The sequence below is a fragment of the Rhinichthys klamathensis genome, unplaced genomic scaffold (genome assembly GCF_029890125.1).
Source record: "Rhinichthys klamathensis goyatoka isolate OS25496 unplaced genomic scaffold, OSU_Roscu_1.1 h1tg000035l_1, whole genome shotgun sequence".
NCBI lineage: Eukaryota > Metazoa > Chordata > Actinopteri > Cypriniformes > Leuciscidae > Rhinichthys > Rhinichthys klamathensis.
In genome coordinates this window covers 5,277,381-5,302,167 of record NW_026606583.1, presented here as the reverse complement: position 1 = coordinate 5,302,167, position 24,787 = coordinate 5,277,381, and positions in this window count along the sequence as shown.

The following is a 24,787-nucleotide window of genomic DNA, read 5'->3' as shown; positions in this document are numbered from 1 at the left end:
AGCATAGTGAACTCTTTACATGATACGGTTCCGGCTGAAGAAGAGCCTGTGCAGCAGGGCAGATGGGTGACTGTCAGAGATCGTTCTAGTCGCGGATCAAAGAACCACTCTTCCGTTCCGATTCCCATAACAAATCGATTTGCCCCACTCAGTGAAACACCCACTGAGAATTCTGTTGATTGTGCCCTGGTAATTGGTGATTCGATCACACGGAACGTGAAAATAGAGACACAAGCCACCATAGTCACATGTTTGCCGGGAGCCAGAGCACCTGACATCAAAGCAAATTTAAAAGTGCTGGCAAATCCTAATCGTAAATTCTCTAGGATCATTATTCATGTCGGCACTAATGTTCGACTCCGCCAGTCGGAGATCACCAAAATTAATATTAAAGAGGTGTGTGAACTCGCAAGTATGATGTCAGGCACTGTAATTTGCTCTGGCCCTCTTCCTGTTCGCAGGAGTGATGAGATCGTTAGTAGATTGGCCTCACTGAATCGCTGACTGTCTGAGTGGTGTCCGCAAAATAATGTAGAATTCATAGACAATTGGAAAAGTTTTTGGGGCAAGCCTGACCTGTTGAAAAGAGATGGTATTCATCCCTCCTGGGCTGGTGCTGCTCTTCTCTCTAGTAATTTGGCTCATAGTCTTAGAGCTAAAACATGACAATCTGGGGCTCAGGTCAGGAAGCAGACAGACTGGCTAAACCAACCGTCTGCTAGCGGCCTCACGTCACCAAGGTCAGATAAATCCCATCACATAGAGCCTCTTTCACCTAGATATCATCATATAGAGACTGTCTGTTCCCCGAATTTGGAAATCCAAAAAACGTCAGGTTAAAAATTTAATTGATGTTCAACAAATAAAAAACAGATATAATACAGATGAGCAAATGATAAAGCTTGGGTTGCTGAATATTCGATCCCTTACTCTATAATCTGAAATCATATCATTAACTATGAGTGATTTTGATCTAGATGTGCTGTGTTTGACAGAAACCTGGCTAAAACCAAACGATTATATTACTTTAAATGAGTCAACCCCACAAGATTACAGTTATAAACATGAACCTCGTCTGAAAGGCAAAGGGGGAGGTGTTGCTGTAATTTATAGTAATATTTTCAAAACCACTAAGAAATCTAGTTTTAAATATACTTTTTTTTGAAGTGTTGGTTCTTAATGTAAAAATATATAGTGTAAACGATAAATCACATTTGAGAATTCTGCTGGCTACTGTGTACAGGCCACCAGGGCACCATAAAGATTTTATCAAAGAATTTGCGGACTTTCTATCAGAATTAGTATTGGCTGCAGATAAAGTACTAATTGTTGGTGATTCTAATATACATGTAGATAATGAAAAAGATGCATTGGGATTGGCATTTAAAGATATTGTAAACTCAATTGGAGTTAGAAAACACATGTCGGGACCTACTCACTGTCGTAATCATACTCTAGATCTAATATTATCACATGGAATAGATATTGATGCCGTTGAAATTCTGCAGCAGAGCGATGACATCTCAGATCATTATCTAGTCTCATGTAAATTACATTTAGCCAAGGCTGCAAAGCCGACTCCGTGTTATAAATACGTTAGACCTATAACTTCTGCCACTATACGTTAGACCTATAACTTCTGCCACTAAAGATTGCTTTATCAATAATCTTCCTAATCAGTTTCATCATCTCAGCATCCCAGATAGCTTAGAAGAACTCGATATTGCAACCTAACCCTAACCTTTTAACTCTTTTCCAGCACTTTAGACGCAGTTGCTCAATTGCGCTTAAAGAAGATTAAAGAAAATATTCCAACACCGTGGTACAACGAGCACACCCAGGCCCTTAAGAGAGCAGCCAGACAAAATGGAGCGCAACTGGAAGAAAACTAAACTAGAGGTATTTCGGATTTCATGGAAAGAGAGCTTGATTGCTTACAGAGAGGCTTTAAAAGCTGCTAGATCTGCTTATTTTTCAACCCTATTAGAAGAAAATAAATATAATCCTAGGTATTTATTTGAAACAATAGCTAAACTAACGAAAAAGAAAGCTTCAACCCCAGAAGTGTCCAAGCAACACAGCAGTGATGACTTTATGAACTTCTTTACTTATAAGATTGATAATATCAGGGACAAAATTATAACTATGCAACCGTCTACCACAGTATCGCATCAGGGAGTGCATTGTAGTCTCCATGAGGAAAAATTTGATTCATTTGTTGCCATAGGAGAGGACGAATTTTCTAAACTCGTTAAATCATCTAAATCGACAACATGTATGTTAGACCCTATACCGACTAAGCTACTGATAGAGATGCTTCCAGAGGTCATAGATCCTCTTCTAACTATCATTAATTCGTCTTTGTCTCTAGGATACGTACCAAAAACCTTTAAGCTGGCTATGATAAAACCGCTTGTTAAAAAACCGCAACTTGATCATACAAAATTAGTCAATTACAGGCCGATCTCGAATCTGCCTTTTCTATCAAAGATATTAGAAAAAGCAGTATCCTCACAACTGTGCTCCTTTCTAGAAAGAAATTATATCTGCGAGGATTTTCAGTCAGGATTCAGACCGTACCATAGTACCGAGACCGCTCTCATCAGAGTCACAAATGATTTGCTCTTATCCGATCGTGGTTGTATCTCTCTATTAGTGTTACTTGATCTTAGTGCTGCATTTGATACTATTGACCACAATATTCTTTTAAATAGACTCGAAAATTATGTTGGCATTAGTGGAGTTGCACTAGCATGGTTTAAATCATACTTATCTGACCGTTAACAGTTTGTAGCAGTAAATGAAAATATGTCTTATCGATCACAAGTTCAGTATGGCGTACCACAAGGCTCAGTACTAGGACCGTTGCTGTTCACTCTGTACATGCTACCATTAGGAGATATCATTAGAGAACATGAAATTAGTTTTCGCTGTTATGCCGATGATACTCAGCTGTATATTTCTTCACGCCCCGACAAAACTTACCAATTCACAAAATTAACGGAATGCATAGCCCAGGGGTGCCCAATCCTGCTCCTGGCGATCGACTGTCCTGCACAGTTCATCTCCAACCCTAATCAAACACACATGAAGCAACCAATTAAGGTCTTCAGAGCACGTCAGGATCACTTGAAAATTAAAGGCAGGTGTGTTTGATTAGGGTTGGAGATGAACTGTGCAGGACAGTCGATCGCCAGGAGCAGGATTGGGCACCCCTGGCATAGCCGATATAAAAAATTGGATGACTAGTAATTTCCTACTACTAAATTCTGAAAAAACAGAGATTCAAATTATTGGACAAAAAACTTCCACACGTAATAACCTAGAATACTGTCTAACACTTGATGGCTGCTTTGTTAAGTCTTCGTCGTCGGTTAGGAACCTGGGTGTGCTCTTTGATACCAATCTCTCATTTGAAAGTCACGTGTCTAGTATCTGTAAAACCGCATTTTTCCATCTTAAAAACATATCTAAATTACGCCATATGCTCTCATTAACAAATGCAGAACAATTAGTTCATGCGTTCATGACATCAAGGCTAGATTATTGTAATGCTCTACTAGGTGGTTGCCCTGCACACTTAATAAATAAACTACAGCTAGTTCAAAATGCAGCAGCTCGAGTTCTTACCAGAACCAGGAAATATGACCATATTAGCCTGGTTCAGTCAACACTGCATTGGCTGCCTATTAAACATCGTATACATTTTAAAATATTGTTGATTACTTACAAAGCACTAAATGGCTTAGCTCCGCAGTACTTGAGTGAGCTTTTAAAACATAGTCCTTCACGTCTATTGCAATCTCAATTCCGGCCAGTTGATAATACCTAGAATATCTAAATCGACTGCTGGCGGTAGATCCTTTTCTTATTTAGCACCAAAACTTTGGAATAGTCTTCCTACCATTGTCCGGGAAGCAGACACACTCTGTCAGTTCAAAGCTAGACTAAAAACACATCTCTTTGACCTAGCATACACATAATACATTATAGACTTCGATAATTCAATGTTAGGCTGCATAGATTAGGTCAGCCGGAACTGGGAACACTTCCCTTAAATCCAGATGTACTCGTTACATCATAAGAAGAATGGCATCTACGCTAACTTTAGTGTCTTTGTTTATCCCAAGGTTTTCCTGCAGCCTGCCGGATCCAGGCCGTATCCAGATCTGACGAAGGAGATTCGCCTGGACCCGATGACAATGCAGTGCTGAAGTGTCAACTATCCTCTCCCTATGGAGGATCCCTTTCCCACTCTACAGATAAAGCGTTGTTGAAAATCCAGTTCGCGTACCTCGAAGTGATAAAATAAAATTCTTTATCAAATTTATAGGCAAGACAAGTAGTTTGTTTAGGCATGGTTTGTTGGGAAATTACAAACCTGCGCACACATTCAAACGAATTTAACTATAGAATAAATTTTTAATGCGCATGTGAACGCCATCAGGTCACAGGTTCGTGTTTAAAGTCTGTTTAGAGAGAACGCCGTCGTCTTAGTGGCCCCTAATGTAATAACAAATGATAATTTTGCGGGAAGTGAATCAATCAAAACCAACTTTAGCTGGAAATAACATTATTCAAAAATCGCTATAAAGCCAAAACAATCTCTGTTACCGTAAATTGTATGTTTATCTCTGTAAAGCTGCTTTGAAACAATCTCCATTGTTAAAAGCGCTATATAAATGAAGATGACTTGACTTGACTAGTTTAGGATCGATTATAAAGTTTTAACTCTAAAATAGACATCAAAAAAGCTTTTGTTAGCAGTCTCTGCTCATATGTTAGATATATAGTATGTTTTGTCAAAAATAAACTTATCAACTGTTATAGTGTTTGTTCCAGCTAGGCTATATCAAAATAATGAATCCTTAACTTTGAAATATGTATAATAAAGAATAATACTTTATAAGAGATTTATGGAAAAAGACAATTTTCTTTTCAAGATGTTTCCAACTCTAACTTTGAACCAATTCCATTGAATGGCCCATATAACCCATTTGAACAGGATTTGTTTCCAGGTATGACTAAAAATGTGCTTTTGACTTTCATTTATATTTTGAGAGATATATATATATATATATATATATATATATATATATATATATATATATATATATATATATATATTAGGGCTGTCAGTTAAACGCGTTATTAACGGCGTTAACGCAAACCCATTTTAACGGCGTTAATTTTTTTATCGCGCGATTAACGGTCTTTTTGGCCTAGCAAACTTTGTCGGTTTTTTTCACATGCTTTTTGCAACAGGACGCGGCATGGCGCTATGAAACCCATTCATTTCAATGGCTTGCGCCGCGCGAGGATGTTTTGTTGCTTCGTCGACCAAAGCGCAAGCGGATCTAGCTAGACCGGAAACAAAACAACAGGCACGCCGCACACACTCGTTTGGGCTTGCGAGCCGGCCAAATAGTTGGTTAACGTTATGTTTTGAGTGGATGACGAGCGCGAGATGCCGAAACGGATGTCAATAAGTTTCTGAATTGAAAGTTTACTTTTAAAAAGTTGCCAAATGGTTCCATTGACAAGACCAAAGTGATCTGTTTTGTCGTTGTGAACTGAGCTATCATCATCGCAGCACGTCCAGTCTGAAACACCACTTTTCTTTTTTTTCAAAATTATATGACATAATACAGTAGATATAAATGTTTCACATATACTGTTCTAAATTATTACAAATCATCATAAGATAGGAAGAGCATTAAAGATAACATCCATTTCAATGAAATTAAAGAACATTCGAATCACATATTAGAAACAAGAAAAAGAAAGAAAGAAAAAAAAACAATGGAAAGGAGGTATACATGTATAATTAAAATAAAGAAGAGGAATTTAATTATTTTGAAACACCACTTGATGGTCAAGCACACACACACACACAGCTGATGCGAATTCTCCGCCCCCTCGTCAATATCAGGACCTGTCAGTAATTCTTTCACCCTTTTATTGATGAACAGTGTTACATTGTGTGAGAGATTATTTGCTCCAAGTGAGAATGTTAGTGTGAAATTGAACAGTATATGCCAATGTTCTCCTCCTTGAACTGCCACCTTAACGTGGTGGAGGGGTTTGAGTACCCGAATGACCCTAGGAGCTATGTTGTCTGGGGCTATATGCCCCTGGTAGGGTCTCCCAAGGCAAACAGGTCCTAGGCGACGGGTCAGACTAAGAGCGGTTCAAAAACCCCTTATGATGCACAACAATACAAGGACTGTGACGTCGCCCGGTATGGCGCAGCCGGGGCCCCACCCTGGAGCCAGGCCCGGGGTTGGGGCTCGTATGCGAGCGCCTGGTGGCCGGGCCTCTCCCCACGGGGTCCGGCCGGGCTCAGCCCGAAGGAGCGACGTGGGACCGCCTTCCCGTGGGCTCACCACCTGCAGGAAGAGCCGTAAGGGGCCGGTGCAGAGAGGATCGGGCGGCAGTCGAAGGCGGGGGCCTCGACGACCCGATCCCTGGACACGGAAACTAGCCTTAGGGACGTGGAACATCACCTCGCTGGCGGGGAAGGAGCCTGAGATCGTGCGTGAGGTTGAGAGGTTCCGACTAGAGATAGTCGGGATCACCTCTACGCATGGCTTGGGCTCTGGAACCACACTCCTTGAGAGAGGATGGACTCTTCACCACTCTGGAGTTGCCCATGGTGAGAGGCGACGGGCTGGTGTGGGTTTGCTTATAGCCCCCCAGCTCAGCCGCCATGTGCTGGAGTTTACCCCGGTGAACGAGAGGGTCGTTTCCCTGCGCCTACGGGTCGGGGATAGGTCTCTCACTGTCGTGTGTGCCTACGGGCCGAACGGCAGTGCAGAGTACCCGGCCTTCTTGGGGTCTCTGGGAGGAGTGCTGGAAAGTGCTCCGACTGGGGACTCCGTCGTTCTACTGGGGGACTTCAACGCTCACGTGGGCAGCGACAGTGACACCTGGAGGGGCGTGATTGGGAGGAACGGCCCCCCCGACCTGAACCCGAGCGGTGTTCAGTTATTGGACTTCTGTGCTAGTTACAGTTTGTCCATAACGAACACCATGTTCAAGCATAAGGGTGTCCATCAGTGCACGTGGCACCAGGACACCCTAGGTCGTAGGTCGATGATCGACTTTGTGGTCGTTTCATCTGACCTGCGGCCGTATGTCTTGGACACTCGGGTGAAGAGAGGGGCGGAGCTGTCAACTGATCACCACCTGGTGGTGAGTTGGATCCGATGGCGGGGGAGGAAGCTGGACAGACACGGCAGACCCAAGCGTACTGTAAGGGTTTGCTGGGAACGTTTGGCCGAATCTCCTGTCAGAGAGATCTTCAACTCCCACCTCCGGCAGAGCCACGACCGGATCCCGAGGGAGGCTGGAGATATTGAGTCTGAGTGGACCATGTTCTCCGCCTCCATTGTCGAAGCGGCGGCTCGGAGCTGTGGCCGTAAGGTCTCCGGTGCCTGTCGAGGCGGCAATCCCCGAACCCGGTGGTGGACACCGGAAGTAAAGGATGCCGTCAAGCTGAAGAAGGAGTCCTATCGGGCCTGGTTGGCTTGTGGGACTCCTGAGGCAGCTGACAGGTACCGGCAGGCCAAGCGGACTGCAGCCCGGGTGGTTGTGGAGGCAAAAACTCGGGCCTGGGAGGAGTTCGGTGAGGCCATGGAGAAGGACTATCGGCTGGCCTCGAAGAGATTCTGGCAAACTGTCCGGCGCCTCAGGAGAGGGAAACAGTGCCCTACCAACGCTGTTTACAGTGGAGGTGGGCAGCTGTTGACCTCAACTGGGGATGTCGTCGGACGGTGGAAGGAATACTTCGAGGATCTCCTCAATCCCGCCGTCACGACTTCTATTGAGGAAGCAGAGGCTGAGGGCTCAGAGGTGGACTCGTCCATCACCGTAGCTGAGGTCACCGAGGTAGTCAAGAAACTCCTCGGTGGCAGGGCACCGGGGGTGGATGAGATCCGCCCTGAGTACCTCAAGTCTCTGGATGTTGTGGGGCTGTCTTGGCTGACACGCCTCTGCAGCATCGCGTGGCGGTCGGGGACAGTGCCTCTGGGATGGCAGACCGGGGTGGTGGTCCCTCTTTTTAAGAAGGGGGACCGGAGGGTGTGTTCCAACTACAGGGGGATCACACTTCTCAGCCTCCCTGGGAAAGTCTATGCCAGGGTACTGGAGAGGAGAATACGGCCGATAGTGGAACCTCGGATTCAGGAGGAACAGTGCGGTTTTCGTCCAGGCCGTGGAACACTGGACCAGCTCTATACCCTCTACAGGGTGCTGGAGGGTTCATGGGAGTTTGCCCAACCAGTCCACATGTGCTTTGTGGATTTGGAGAAGGCATTCGACTGTGTCCCCCGAGGCGGCCTGTGGAGGGTGCTCCGGGAGTATGGGGTCCCGGGTCCTTTGCTAAGGGCTGTCCGGTCCCTGTATGACCGAAGCAGGAGCTTGGTTCGCATTGCCGGTAGTAAGTCAGACTTCTTCCCGGTGCAAGTTGGACTCCGGCAGGGCTGCCCTTTGTCGCCGGTTCTGTTCATAATTTTTATGGACAGAATTTCTAGGCGCAGCCAGGGGCCGGAGGGTGTCAGGTTTGGGGACCACGCGATTTCGTCTCTGCTCTTTGCGGATGATGTTGTCGTGTTGGCCCCCTCACGCCAGGACCTTCAGCATGCACTGGGACGGTTTGCAGCCGAGTGTGAAGCGGCTGGGATGAGAATCAGCGCCTCCAAATCCGAGGCCATGGTCCTCAGTCGGAAAAGGGCGGCTTGCTCACTTCAGGTTGGTGGAGAGATCCTTCCTCAAGTGGAGGAGTTTAAGTATCTTGGGGTTTTGTTCACGAGTGAGGGAAGGATGGAACGGGAGATTGACAGACGGATCGGTGCAGCTTCTGCAGTAATGCGGTCGATGTACCGGTCTGTTGTGGTGAAGAAAGAGCTGAGCCGTAAGGCAAAGCTCTCGATTTACCGGTCAATCTACGTTCCTACTCTCACCTATGGTCATGAGCTTTGGGTCATGACCGAAAGGACAAGATCCCGGATACAGGCGGCCGAAATGAGCTTTCTCCGCAGGGTGGCTGGGCGATCCCTTAGAGATAGGGTGAGAAGCTCGGTCACTCGGGAGGAGCTCAGAGTAGAGCCGCTGCTCCTCCACATCGAGAGGGGTCAGCTGAGGTGGCTCGGGCATCTGTTTCGGATGCCTCCTGGACGCCTTCCCGGGGAGGTGTTCCGGGCACGTCCCACTGGGAGGAGACCCCGGGGAAGACCTAGGACACGCTGGAGAGACTATGTCTCCCGGCTGGCCTGGGAACGCCTCGGTGTCCCCCCGGAAGAGCTGGAGGAAGTGTCCAGGGAGAGGGAAGTCTGGGCATCTCTGCTTAGACTGCTGCCCCCGCGACCCGGCCCCGGATAAGCGGAAGATGGATGGATGGATGCCAATGTTGTTTTCAATAAAAAAAAAACATTTGCACAAAGCAAGCGGATCCACTTTTCCATGTTGATAAGAGCATTAAAAGTAGAAAAAAAATAATGGGAAAAACAAAACAAAAACAAAAGAGACATTTAGAATAGATAAAAATGTGCGATTAATTGTGATTAATCGCGAGTTAACTATGACATTAAAGCGATTAATCGCGATTAAATATTTTAATCGTTTGACAGCATATATATATATATATATATATATATATATATATATATATATATATATATATATATATATATATATGTCTGTGTTTGTGTGTATATATATTTTCATTGCATTCTTTCTTGTGACACACCTGAATGAAATGAATGCATCTTTGTCTTCTCAGGTGAGAATCACCTAATTATACATGAGGGGGTTGGGCCGTTCACGCCCATTCGTATATTGCCTTTCAAACAAAAAAAATGTTTTTCACAATTTAAAGCAATCTATGGTGTTATGTGAATGATTAGAAAGGATGATTTTCAGATCATTTTGAAGCAAATACTCTAGGCCACAACTTCCATTAGTCAAAAGTCTTGTGGACACATATTTAGTATGTGTTTTGTGGCCTCATTTCAGAAACTTTAATTTTTATAGTTTTATCAATAAACATGCATAAACAATATTCTCTCAAAAATACAAACATGTACATACATGTTGCTTACATATTATGGTAGCCCTGTTTGTGCTAAATAGAGTGTAATTTCACCTGTGCCAGTAATATGTTTATAAGCAACTGAAAAAAGCACAAATGTCAGGGCATGTCAAAACATCAAGGACCCCAAAAACACCTTGGTCCCCAGAGGGTTAACCACATTCTGAATAGGTAATTTACAGACAACAAACAAAGTGCGCTTCCTTCATAATCACCGAAGCGGTCAATCAATTCAGCACAAGCTCACTGAGTTATGCACTTCTGCAAATTCCATTATAACCAACGAAGCTGGCTACACTGCACAATGAATCTCTTTGGCTACGTTCACACAGTCAGTCCAAATCCGATTATTTGTGTAGGTGATTGGAATCTGATCTAAAATTATTGACGTTGGCAATGACGTTACGTTGGTAGGTATACGCCAACAACCGCAACCAGGGGGTGGGGTTTGAAATACAGATGTTGTTTTATTTACAACATAAGCGTGTATCCGCCGCGCTGGACTACTGTGTCTTCTGAGGCAGCGGCAGAAACGTAGGAGGCTGGTATGAGTGCTCCTGGTAAATTATTTGTTATTAAAGCATTAACACACAAACCACACTGTTATAACATAAAAGCAAGCAGGCTACTGCGTGCATGGTTTGGCATGAATGAATGCGCGCAAGTGCGCTCTTAATAATACCTATAGGGCCCTATGAAATCCGTTTAATTTTTTCCCAAATTCCGTTTTATTTTTTCCCAAATTCCGTTTTTTCCGTTTTAATTTTTGGGAATTCATTTTTTTTTACCCTTTACTGTTATTTTAGTCGTAAAAAAAGTGTGCTTTTAAAGTCAATGATTAAAATGTATACAAATAAAATAGGAATGACCTTAAATTACAGACATTTACTCAGTAGCCTTTTCAGGACAAATACTGCATGATGCCACATGACACTGCACTCTTCAAGTAACAACAAAATATGGTTATGAGCTTTAAACTGTCCAGTAAAATAAATTATATTAGTTTAAAGTTTAAATAAAAGTCACACTCTGTCTCTCTCACGCCCAGTGTCGCTCGCGGAGTTCGCTTCGCTTTTGTCCAGTCCGGCGCCTCATAGACAGACGCGGTGTGTTTGTGTGTGTGTATGTGAGCGAGACGTGTGAGTGATAGAGAGACGGAGGGAGAGCGGGGAAAGGAAATAAAACGGAAAGAATACGCTGCGCGTTTTAAATAGCGTAAAAAAAGAACGAAACGCAATATGTGGCGGCCGGAGTTGATTTTGTGGCCGCGAATTAGTCTATGTGTGGGAAACACTGCATAAAAGTCACGTGCGAACTGCTCGGCACTGAGGGCTTATAGCGTCGAGTTTCTTAACTTTTTCGCCGAGGAAAGCAGAGCCGTGGAGAGCCGCTTCGTCATGCTTTCATTGTTTTGATGCCGTCATTGGAGCTGAAATGACGGGAGGGGTTGTGTCGCCCAGATTTGCTTCCCCCGGTCTGCATTTTCACCAGACATACGTTCTTCTCCCACACAAAAACAGAATTTCAATCCAAATATGTAAAATTCCACGAAATTCCGCGTTAACACTAGATTCCGCGTTAATTTGCCAATTCCGTAATTCCGTCCGCGATTCCGTGATCGCAGAAATCATAGGGCCCTATACCTAAAAAGCTGACAGTTCATCCCGATCTCACACATCTGTTATTATCAATGAAGCTGACTGCACAATGAGTCTTCCATAATATATACACTTTTTTTGTTATAATTAGAGGATTTGCCAGCATACAGAATTCACACATAGTGTGAGTGCATTACCGCCCGTGCCAGGAACTCCGTAGTGCCGTAAACATGGGCAGTCAATGCGCAACAAAGGTTTGTGAATTTCACAAACGGTTTTATTTGTTGTTAAAACAGCCAACCACACAACACGCTCTTCCCGGCATCACTGGTCAGCATACGTACTAAAAAAAAATACATAGAAATAACATTTCGTACAGCTAACATCTGCTACAGCCGCCTACGGGACCAACGCTACTTCCGCTACATCCTTAGCAGCAAGGCACGCAGTAACGGCGGCGCTGCTTTACTTCCGTGTTTCGCCGGATTTGTGTATAGCGCACAGACACAATTGCGGTTTTATTTTGCACCGGGAGTTATAGGGTTAAGGCAGTGTGTTTGGAAAAAGGCCGGGTAGAGAGAAACGTGCGAGTGAGTTAGGCTGGTGCGTTTGTGTACAGTTGCTCTTGCATTACTAGCTCGTGTTTTACTTTCACTTTGGCATTTGCGATCGAACGTACTCTGTATAAAGGGAGTGGCAGTGGTGAGTGCGCATTCTACAAGATAAGACATTTATCAGACGTTTAGGCTCGGTTGCTCAACGAAACATCCACCATGGTCACGCGATCAGTGAACTGTGATTCCTGCTGCACTGTGTGCGATTGAAACTCGTGCTGGATGAGCAGAACAGACGTTTTAGTTTACAATAGTTTTTATTTTTTTATAAAAACAGCAATACAACAGTGGAGGCGTAACGTGAATGTAGCAGTGGCATATTCTAAGCTAATTTAACCCTCATGCTGAGTCATGATGATACGGCGATACCGCTTTTCACTCGACGAGAAATCTCATCACGCTTTAGTCTGGCGAGATCTCGTCACACCTCTAGAGCGAGCAGAACTCAGTCAGTGAGCTCCCTTTGGAAAAAAAACTTGAGCATTTTGATTGGTATTGAGTGAATTCTGACTAACTTAAAGCTGCAGTCCGTAGCTTTTTTGGGTTAAAAATTATCCAAAATACATATTTGAGAAAATACATAACCAGCCAGTGTTCAAAACTATCTGCTTGCCTTAGCTCGATTCAAAACGGTAAGCTTGTAATAATGTTTTTTATTCCAGTGGTACTGGTGGATTTTCGCGGGAGATTCGAGCAAGTCTTTGCGTCATTGCGTCACATCTGTACACAAAGGAGTCTCAGCTAGTAGGCTATATTGCGTTTGAGGATGTTGGAGGTGGAGATTTATAGCCTTTCTCACAGCACTTGATATAATTAAACATCAATTTGATGGCGGATCCAGAAACGTTCAAACGACTATCACCAGTGACAACAGATTCACCCGCTGTAAAATGCAAAAGACTTCATTCGGACTTCAGACTGGCTACAGAAAAAAGAGACTGCAACCGGACCCAAGCGAAAACAAGGATAAATATCGGATTCGGAAGGACATTACATGTAGTCACGCAATCCTGACGTTGTTAACATTAACAATTTGAGAAAGTATAATTTGCACGGTTTTGCGTGATATGATAAGCGATTGTTAGATTTACTCAGCGCGATTTACTGCAATGTCAGAACCAGAACAAAAGTGGATTTTACTTGTTCAGATGACATTTTCCGGTGAAAATTATTAATTATGTTGGTCATACTTCCAAAAAGAATAATCTGTTATTCTGAATGACAGTATCCACAACGGCACGGTGACTGACAGACACACAGTCTCCTCAAACATTGTGTTCATCCACGCTGTGCGGTGTCGAAGTACAACTCACGTAAAGTTGATAATTCCGCGAATAACTGCAATTGCAGATTTCAAACAGAGATGGCGACAGAGGAAAAACTGCGGACAGCAGCTTTAAATACCTCTGATTGGCCATTGTGTTAATGTGCTTAACATTAACATGGCACTCAAATAAATATGAGGGGGAGTGTTTGAAAGCAGTCAGTGGGTACCAGATTGACCTGGTACTTGGTACTATCAGTACTGCAGAAAGGCTGATAGAGTTATATATAATATTTCAATATCGACTTGGTACCAAAGTATCAGTAATCTTGACATCAATCAGAACTAAAAACTTGCCTTGCCTTATACCACACCAAAATTATTAGTTAGCAAGTTACTAAATTAGGCAGCTGCCTACCAGTTGGCATTCGCTGCATTTATTTGAGCAGTTGATAACATTAGCTAACTGCTGCAAGTGGCAACACAAGACTAAACATTATCATTCAAAATACTTCTCACATGCCAAAACTCAGCATCCCTGAACATAACACCTTAAGCAACTAGCGTTAATTGTTTTGGGCCAGTCATAAACTGTGAAAAAATAATTTTCCAGGACAACAAAATTTTGGACATTTTAGATTCTCTAATTTCCCATGTGTTTTCCAGGACTGGAAAATAGTGGACCAAACTGAAATAGTGGAAAAGCAGTGTTTTAAAAATAACAAATGCAATGAAAATACAGGAATCGGTACTGTGTATCGGCGAGTATCAAATTAAAGTATCGGTGTCTAACTCAATCTGTAAAATAGGTGCATCCCTGGTAATAAAAGTTTAGTCAAGTCTATTTATAGTCCTGATTGCTACGGGCTTTAACATTCATAAAATGCCATGTGTGACAGCTGTGCAAGTTCTTAAGATAAACCCCTTAGGAGTTTGCAAACAGATAAGCTATAGTAAGCCTTGAATTATAAGTTTTAATGTCAATATTAGCTATATCAAAACTAAATCTACATGCAGAAACTTAACGGGATAGATCTATACAATTTAATGAACTCAAATGTCCTGTATGGAAATGACCATAGGTTTTTTTTTTTTTTTTCAAAAAGGGGGAATAAACCAGTCTGTCAAGGTGACAAATGATAAATATGTGGCATGACATCTAGGCTACTGTTAAAAGAATACCTTACCCAGTTTTGAGTAAAGCACTCTTTAAAAGGGATTCCCAGTAGAATTGATGGCCCATGATTCCTTTTGATGCATTGACACTGCTTTTGTGAAGGTGAATCAGTCCATTTTGTCTCTGAAAAGATACGTTGAAAATTGATTACATTAAATAATGTTTGATGTTGATAATGCACTATAGCAGATTCACACAAAATAGTTACTGAAAATTAATGCAAAACAATTTAACATAAATAGACTGAAATAGACTGCAATAACCATTTTTATAGAATGTTTCTTGTAAATTGCTCATTTCATGTACTGACCACTTGTTCAGCAACAAACAGCAAACTAAACAGCATTTGCCCCTTTAAATATTCATGAACTTTGTGTTTCAGTAATAGAGGGAAAAATTAAAATGTCACAATGAAGGAAGATATACGGTACTAATTGTAGCCTATGGAATGACCGATTTAATCTAGTTTCAATGCACTTTTTGACCTCATTTACAAGCATAAACTTTAACAATTATATACAATAAAAGCTAAATATCAGGGGCGCAGGAAGTAGGGGTGCTGTTTTCACAGGATTGTAAATGCAACGCACACTGGAGTAGCTAATGATGCTGAAAATTCAGGTTTCCGTCACAGAAATAAATAATATTAAAAGTTATTTATTAAATTATTTTAAATTGTAATAATATTTCACAATATTAATGTTTTCTACTGTATTTTTTATCAAATAAATGCAGGCTTGATAAGCATAAGAGACTTTTCAACATTAAAAATAGTAAGTAAAATACAAAAATACACAGAGTAAAGCCTGCTGTGCTTTTTGAGCGACTTATTGGCTCAATTTGTATCAACTTCTACATTGTCTCTTGGGCTATTAACATTGGGCTAATGTTAATCAATTTTATTATTATTTGTTAATGATATTAAACACAAAAACATTCACTTTGTGTCTGTGGTGACAATTTATTCATAATTCGATTTCCTTTCGCCTCTTTATAGCTCGGAGAGAATATTCACAGCAGGTATACTTTACTTACCGTTACTGATAACCAAGCGTGGATTTGAGTGCAGAGTCATGGACAACTTGATCATAAGGAGTTCATTGCCACAATGAAACACTGGTTGATTGACGCCAGACACCGCGACTCCGTCCAAAACCCACTGATGACCTTGATGAAAGAATAAAGCGGGTTTTATGCGCAGTTTGTCAAAGAAAATATACCTTTAAAAATGGCACACGTAATTAAGTGCTAAGTACTAGCTCAACAACATACTTTTTAAGGATCGCCAGGTCACTGGTCCCCTGAGAAGCTCTTTAAACTCGTCATTTTGTGTGGGAATTGGTCCATCTCGGTTTGAGTCCGCATTCCCCCAACTTTGATCCGCCAAACATGCATGGCATTTGAAAGTGGATTCGGTCATTGAGTCTTCTGCCGATTCGCTTGAAGGCGTTGAATGTTTGAGATAAAGTTCGCAATCATCTTCACGTGCTTCAGCAGTTCTCAAGTACAACCTCTCCACGTCTGCGGGAGACTGCTGTGCTTTTTGGAGCGACTCATTGACTCGATTTGTATCAATTTTCGCATCGTCTCTGTTAAGATGGGCTACTGTTATTACAAACTCCCAATTTATCAATAATGCTATCATTAACATCTGAACTTTCATGTTCAACATAATTTCAAAGCCGTGCATGAAAACGACACTTCATCCTCGGATCAAGTTTTGGGGGAAAAATTGAGTCTAGCAAACTTCTGTCAGATGACAAGGCCCAACCAGTACGGGAAGACGGCTGGTCCATTTTATGCGCTGCGCAGACCAATCGGCTCTTGACGCGATGCATGTCGGCTACTAGATAAAAAAAAATCTATCAATTAAAATCTTTCCTATGGAAGGCCGTTTCCGCCACAGTTGAGAAAAAAAATATAATTCTGTAAGTCATAATGAGAAACTTTCTCATTATTATGACTTAGTTTCTCATTATATTGAGAAAGTTTCTCATAATAATGACTTATCTCATTATAATGAGAAACGTTCTCGTAATTATATGACTTATCTCTTAATAATTATGGAAGCCCATTCCTATGGAAGCCATTCCCACCACATACGAAAAAAATAGAGCATTCTTAAGTCATAATTATGACATAAAAAGTCGAATTTATGACTTACTGAATCGAAATTATGACTTTAAAAGTCATAAGTATGAGATAAAAAGTTGAAATTTTGACATGCCAAATCGAAATTATGAGATTAAAAAAATTATGACTTGCCGACTGGCACCCTCATTGTTCTGACGCGACCCGATACATGATGAATTATGAACAGATTAAGGAGTATTTCGATTGTGGTTTTACAAATGATTAAATTATTGCCGTACTAGCGGAACGGCATGGAATAGCTTTGAGTAAACGCACTCTTGAGAAGACTTTAAGCAAGAACAAACTTTGGCGGGGAAAGAACAAAACGGATGTGGGGGAGGTGGCAGCTTTCATAGAACAACAATTCAAGTCAAGTCAAGTCAAGGTTTATTTATATAGCACAAATTTAACACAACCGTAGTTGATCCAAAGTGCTTTACAGTATAATAAAAATAAAAATAGAATAAAAGAATAAAAAGAGAAAAAGAAAAAGTAGTAGTAGAAAAAAAAGAGATAAAATGAAGTATCAAACCATTCCGTAAATATACAAACAGCACATACATAACGTAGAACACCAAGTTATTTAAAATACATACACAATATTACTCAAATGCGAGAGAGTAAAAATGGGTCTTTAAGCTGGATTTAAAAGCAACCAGAGATGGAGAGGTCCTAATAGTTAAAGGTAAATTGTTCCAGAGCTTTGGGGCAACTACAGAGAAAGCTCGGTCACCTTTTGATTTACACCGAGAGTGTGGGACAGATAAAACTGACTGATCACAAGATCTTAGTGACCTAGAGGCTGTATATGGCCTAATAAGATCACAAATATAATCTGGTGCCGAACTATGTAGGGCCTTGTATGCAAAAATAAGGATCTTAAAACCGACTCTAAATGTTATTGGTAGCCAATGCAATGAGGCAAGAACAGGGGAGATGTGATCCCTTTTCTTAGTTCCTGTCAACAATCTGGCTGCTGAACTTTGAACCATTTGTAACCGAGACAGTGTAGTTTGAGGTAGGCCAATGTACAGAGAATTGCAGTAGTCCAATCGAGATGAAATTAGCGCATGAATCACAATTTCAAGGTCTTTACTAGATAGAAAGTTTTTCACTTTTGCAATAGATCGTAGTTGAAAAAAGCTTCTCTTTACAACTGCATTTACGTGCTTATCAAATTGGAGAAGAGGGTCAAAATAGACTCCACGATTTTTTGCACGATTGTGTAAGTTGTTACTTAAAGGACCTGTGTTTTAATGGAGTTGTTGGTAGCAGCAGGACCCAGTAAAAACACTTCGGTTTTATTTTCATTCAGTTGTAGTGAGTTATTTGTCATCCAGTTCTTGACTTCTTTAAGGCATGTAAAGAGGTTGTCTAATGAAAAATTATTTCCTGATTTGATTGGGAGATATAATTGGAGGTCGTCAGCGTAACAGTGATAATTTATGTTATATTTCTTGAATATTGAACCTAAAGGTAACATGTAGAGGGAAAACAAAAGGGGGCCAAGAATGGATCCCTGTGGAACGCCACACTGGATCGACGCAGAGGGTGAAGTGAATGACCCGATATTTACAGAGAAGGTCCTCCCCTGCAAATATGAGGCGAACCACTGTAGAGCAAGGCCCTCTACTCCAACAATATACTCCAGTCGTCTCAGTAAAATATTATGATCAATGGTGTCAAATGCACCACTCAGATCTAAAAGTATCAGGATAACGGAAGACCCAGAATCGATAGACAATAGAATGTCGTTTGTAACCTTCAGCAGTGCTGACTCAGTGCTATACAGCGCTCTAAAACCAGATTGAAATGGGTCTAAAATATTAAAAGTATTCAGATAAGAGGTAAACTGTAACAGTGCAGCTTTTTCCAAGATCTTTGAAATAAAAAGTAGTTTTATTTCACCTTTATAAAACTGAAAAGTTTTATATTTTTGAGTGCAAAAATCACACCCAAAGTGCATTGAACTAGTCATTTATTTATATTAACAAAAATAATTAATATTACTGAAAGAATGCTACTGTAATTTCAAGTATTCAAGCCTTTAAATGTACAAATCAGTATTAAACCATCAACCATTTAAAAATATCTCATAAATAATGAAAATAGAGTTTCACCTACATCTACATATTACAAAATAAGTCCATAAAATGTACAAAATTACATTAATCTATCACTAATAAATAATCCAAATATACAATTAATCTAAATTCCCATCAGTATTAGAACATCAAGTCCCTCAAAACTACAAATCCATATTAATATAACTCACAATGAAAATATACAGATATAGAAGTACTTAAAATCTACAAATTCATATTAATATCACTCATAAATAATGTGAACACATAGATTAAATTCTGAAACCAGATTCAAATTCAGATCAGCATTTCAGAATAACATCAATCGCCTCATATTTACAAATTAACATTAGCACTATTCATGACATATCAAAGTATTATGATAATTGATTATACATTTTGAGTACTGGGACAGACAGGTTTTTTTTTTGGCTGCTGGAGAGTTTAAACAGGTAGTGCTCAACAAAATTCGTGTGAGTGATGTGTGAGTGATGTGCTTGGGGTATTCCACACTGAATACGAAATAAGTAGCAAAGAGGCACTCCATTGCCTCCATCAGATCCATTTCTGCGCTCACAATGTTGACACCCTCCATATTGATGCTGGCTCTTTTTGCATGGAGGGGGTTTGAAGCTTCATTGGTTGGCTTTACTGATTCCTGCAAGTTGGAAAAACATATAAATTATTTGTGAAATAGCTCCTCTTACAGCCCTCTATATTACATATTATTTTGAAGTCTCGCTGGTGTTGGTGAAGTAGTGGCAAATGTTTAAGGTACTTGTGTATTGTACACTTAATGACATTACAGAATGGGCATTTGCAGAACTCCATTAAATACCTCTGAAGACTTCTTTGGAATCAATCAGGTTGATGGTTTGGATCCATTTGCAGACATCATCTGTTGTCCATTTGTCTACCATTATGTAATCTTGAAAAGGAAAACAGAAAGTTACTATTAATTACTATCACATCATGTACATGTCACTACTTTCTTAACCTTAGTCTACCATAAAATTTCTAAATAATTTATTGATTTTTCATATAAAATCACCTAACACTTTAAAATGAACAATCATGATGCGTATGTACATTTCTCAAAAACAAATCTTCTACAAAAAGCATTAAACAAATTTGTATTTGAACAGGCAATTTAAAAATGTTGCTGAGGGAAAAAGGCCCCAGCCTTTCCACAACCCTAAAGAGGAAAAGTGATTTAGGGAATTAATAGATGAAGGGGGATAAGAACATGTGAATAGACCCTAATTGTACAGTCTACAAGCAAGTGCATTCCAAGTAAAGATATAGTGTCAATTTAATACACTTGTTATCAGGGCAGATTAATTGTAGTTAAAGGGATAGTTCACTTTAAAATGAATTTACTCACCCTCAAGTTGTTTCAAACCTGTATGAATTTCTTTCTTCTGCTGAACACAAGGGAAGATATTTTGAAGAATGTCAGTAACCAAAACAGTTAACTGGAACCCTTGTGTTCAGCAGAAGAAAGAAATTCATACAGGTATGAAACAACTTGAGGGTGAGTAAATGATGACAGAATTTTCATTTTAAAGTGAACTATTCCTTTAAGCTGTGTGTGCTTTAGAAACCGACCTGCTTCCAGTTCCTTAGACAACACTTGACTTGAACATAAAATAATCATTCATAAAGTTTGAAAAGGTTGAAGTGAATCACAAGAGTGTTCACATTGGGCTGTTTACAATTATCTAGCATCATAAAAGCATTTCTGAGCCGAAGTGCGAGTACATTTAACCACTAGCTGCAGGGGCGATTCTAGGATTTCACCTTTAGGGGGGTCCATCAGTAAACAAGAGAGAATGATAAACTTTACTGAAGAAGCAGCACTGCATGCCTGATCATTCAGATAGCTGATTATAGTTTTAGGGGGGCTGAGACGAAAAATATGGGGGTTGAAGCCCACCTAAAAAGGGTCTAGAACCGCCCCTAAGCTGAACGCACACAAGCGTTCTGTTCTGTTCTGTAGGGCTGCTCTTCACAAGGGGGTAATCCATCAGCCGGAAACTGAAGTCTCCCCGGGGGCCGCCATTGGCTAACAAGCCTTAACCTGCTGTTAGCATTCCATTGACTCCCATTCATTTTGGCGTCACTTTGACAGCGAATAACTTTACATCTGAGGCGTTTAAAAACTCAATTTGTCCATTGTTTATTTCTAAAGAAACACGACAATGTATAAAAGCCTCCATTACCTTGTATCTTACGTTATGGCCCCGTAGAAGCAGTTTTTGTAAAAATAGGCTAACCATTGCGTCATAACAAGCGACTCTCTGTCGCGCAGTAGAGAAATTACCGTATAGACAGAAGTAGAAGCTCGTTCGGAATCGGGGGGACGTGGAGGCATAAAGTCAAGGGAGAAGCCCATGGAGAGTCATAAAGTTGCTCCTGCTGTGAGCTCATGGACAGGACAGCTAATACTCACCATCTCCGGCTCTGCAAGATTCGGAAGGGAATGATTCAGATTCCTCTTGGCACAGCTACTAGAAGACATAGGCTACAACTGTGAGTCAGGTTGCTCACGTCACATATACGTCATCAAGCTCAGTGTGAGCCTGCGCAGTTCGCTTGGCAATCAGGAAGTGAGTGCTCCTAATTGACTTCACTTTTCTCCGTTGAAGTCTATGGGGTCGCTGTGTCCATTTCTTTTACTGTCTATGGTTCTTCATGACCATTTGAGTGTGCGGTCAAAAACTAGATTAGACCACTATCTGCAGTTAAAAACTTAGGATCAGAAAACACAAAATTTAACAGTTTGCAACAAGCACAACAAAACTTAAAGCAGAACTAAGTAAGAATTCCGTTTTTGTCAAACAGCGACCCCTAGAGTCGCTGTGGTGGAGTACTTGTACTGTCGTGAATAGCACTCACGCAGAGATGGCTCGCACTCACGGCCAGATCCCCTCCCCCTGTACACCGGTACCTGTTCAGTAGGATGGACGCTGTAACGAGTGGAAATAAGGTATGGCCCCTTTAAGAGCTGCGCGCGCCCTGCGTCTCGAACACATAGACTGTAAAAAAATATGGACGTAGTGTCCGTGACGTCACCCGTAGGTTTCTGAAGAGCGTTTTTGAAGCCTAAAGTGGGCGGGGCCGGCCGTCGCCATCTTGGCAGCGCGTCACCTCTCGTCACTACCGGATAACAGAAAATGGGCAAAGAGGCGGGCCGTGGGTGGAGCTGAGGTGCTAATGCTATATGCTACTGGCCTCGCGCTAAAGTGATAGCTGTTTGAAGAAGTAAAGGCAATAGTGAAAGTTCATGTTTTTGCCCTTTGAAATATTATAATAGTTAAAAGACATAACTAAAAGTGAGACTGTGTATCGTGATGTATTATTATTCTGCTATAAAAATGTATTATCATGCAGTAACTTACAATATTGCTCTGAGCTTGCGTGTGACAGTGATTCATGCACATACATGTCAGTCAGCATGGCATCGCACGTCAAGTCCGTAAAGAGCTTTATTCAGTCCATTTTAAAATCTGATTTTGGCCGCCTCTCATTTTCTCAAATGGGTTACACGAAAGATATTACCTCAGAAGTTCAAGTAAATGCACTAGAAATCCGCGCTCATTCAAGGGTGTGCATCTAACGTTACTGCATGGACGGAGAGAAAGCACTGACACCTGCAGGATTTCATCTGACGGTACTTTTTATTTAACACTAAAAAGTAAAATAAGCATCTGTTCCGTGAGAGCAACAGTACCGCATAACGAGTGTGGTCTCTCTGTCTATAGACTTTTTTAGCAAGGAAATTGTCAGACATTCATTAACGTAACGTTAGTGCATGCGAGGAAAACAACTGGAAATACAGCGCTGGTTGTTCTCTCCATACCAGTCTATGCTCCATACTCGACGACAACAACGGAATCCAACGGCGTGGGCGAAGGTATAATGCGTGTATTAAATTGTATGAAATAATCCCGAAAAAAGCACAAACACGGCAGAGATGGCAAGTACAGCAGCTGCTGGAATTAGCTGAGAGTGACAGACAAACGGCCGCAATCCACCTGTCACTCAAGTGGCCACGCCCTTAATTATGCAGGCTTAATATAATTTAAACGGATGAGTTGTAAAAAAATGCACCCCCCTCACAGTTGTCATGAAGGGCAAAATAAGCTATAAAGACCAAAACCACTTTTTGCTCCAGGCTGTAAACATGTTTTTTTTCTGCTGTAAAGTTGGGCATTTTAACATGGGGGAGATGCAGATTTGACTCACTTCTGCAGCCTGCCTCAAGCGGTCAGTCGATGAATTGCAGTTTAATTCACTTCCGTGTTGGTTTCAAGAGAGAGACAGGGAGGTTGCCGCTTGCTCGAACACCACATGTATACGGCGGTTTGATGCTCATTTTATCAGATCTGTTTTTTCCCGGCTCGCCGGCCCAAAGTTGCAAGTGTGATTTTGCGGCTCACAGGCACCAGGGGGGTGCGAGACGACCACCATACAACACGAAATCAGTAATATAAACATTACAATGACTCCAAAGCTGTTCGGTTAAGGTAAAAAAGTTACTTAGTTCACCTTTAACTTACCATGTAGGCCTACTGTAAGGCAACTTGTGACACTGTCGCGGTTCAGGCTCTTTCATGTTTTAGTGTAAATCCGCTGTAGAAAATTGACAACTTTATTACTAATGGGTTTAAAGCTTATAACAAGTAAATTACTTAAAAAAATCGATGTATTTCTCTGACTTACCACAACAAAAATTTCCGTCAGACCAAATCAGCAGACGGGGATCAGTATCTTCTCGACCATTGGAATTCAAAAACGTGCGTGCACGCACTCGCGAGACAGAGCTGAGCGCAAATGCTCGCGCAAATGCAAACAAATTGTTTAGCTACTTTGTAAAATTAATGAAAATAATGAGTCTATTACTTCTTTTTGTTTATGTTTGCTGTTCAACAGATAAAAAAATTAAATCCATAATGCAAAATTGTTTAGTTGCGGTACAATAATTTCACATAAATGACAAATAATGAGAGCAGCAAACAAGGCTAAGTAAGACAAGACGAAAGCCTCAGCTATAAATGGCTTAGAATGAGCCCTTATGTTTGTTTTTGTACTGAGTAATTTCTTGTTATGATGATAATAATGATGATGATGATGATGACGATAAGGTCAATATAGAGGTGTGCGAGCTAAATCGTCTGCGATAATATCGTATTTTTTGTTTTAACGATGTGCGCTTTAACATTATCAAGTATATTTCAAAAACTAAACAAATCGTGCCTACAGAGTGCACGCATCTAAAGTTATAGGCTATAGTGCGCATGTGCATTTTGAGCCCGTTCTTTCACTGCATTATTCAGTGTATTCAAAAGCATTTATGAATGCATGTGAATGATCACAAAATTCAAGATATGGGGGTTAGAAAATGTGGGCTATATATTTAGATAATTTTATGTAGTTAATCAATATCACGAGTGCCATTTCAGTTTTTACTCCTCCAAAAATCAGCATGATTAAAATATGATATTAAGTTATTACAACAGTTTAATAAACATAATTTAATTACAACTACAAAATGTTGCAGAATATTATAATATATGAATGAATAATAGCCTAAAGAATCTTTGTGCCAAAAGGGTTCTTTCTTGTCATTATAGAACCTTTTTACCATAAAAGGTTCTTTGGAGTTGAGTATCCCTATGGTTCTATATAGAACCCCAAATGAACCCTTTTTTCTAAGAGTGACGCAGTTTTCGCGTGCATATGATACGCACTTTTTGGCGAGTAATACGCACGCACTCCACACCCCTAATCCTACCCAAGAGATTTACAGTGCGTAGCATATCAC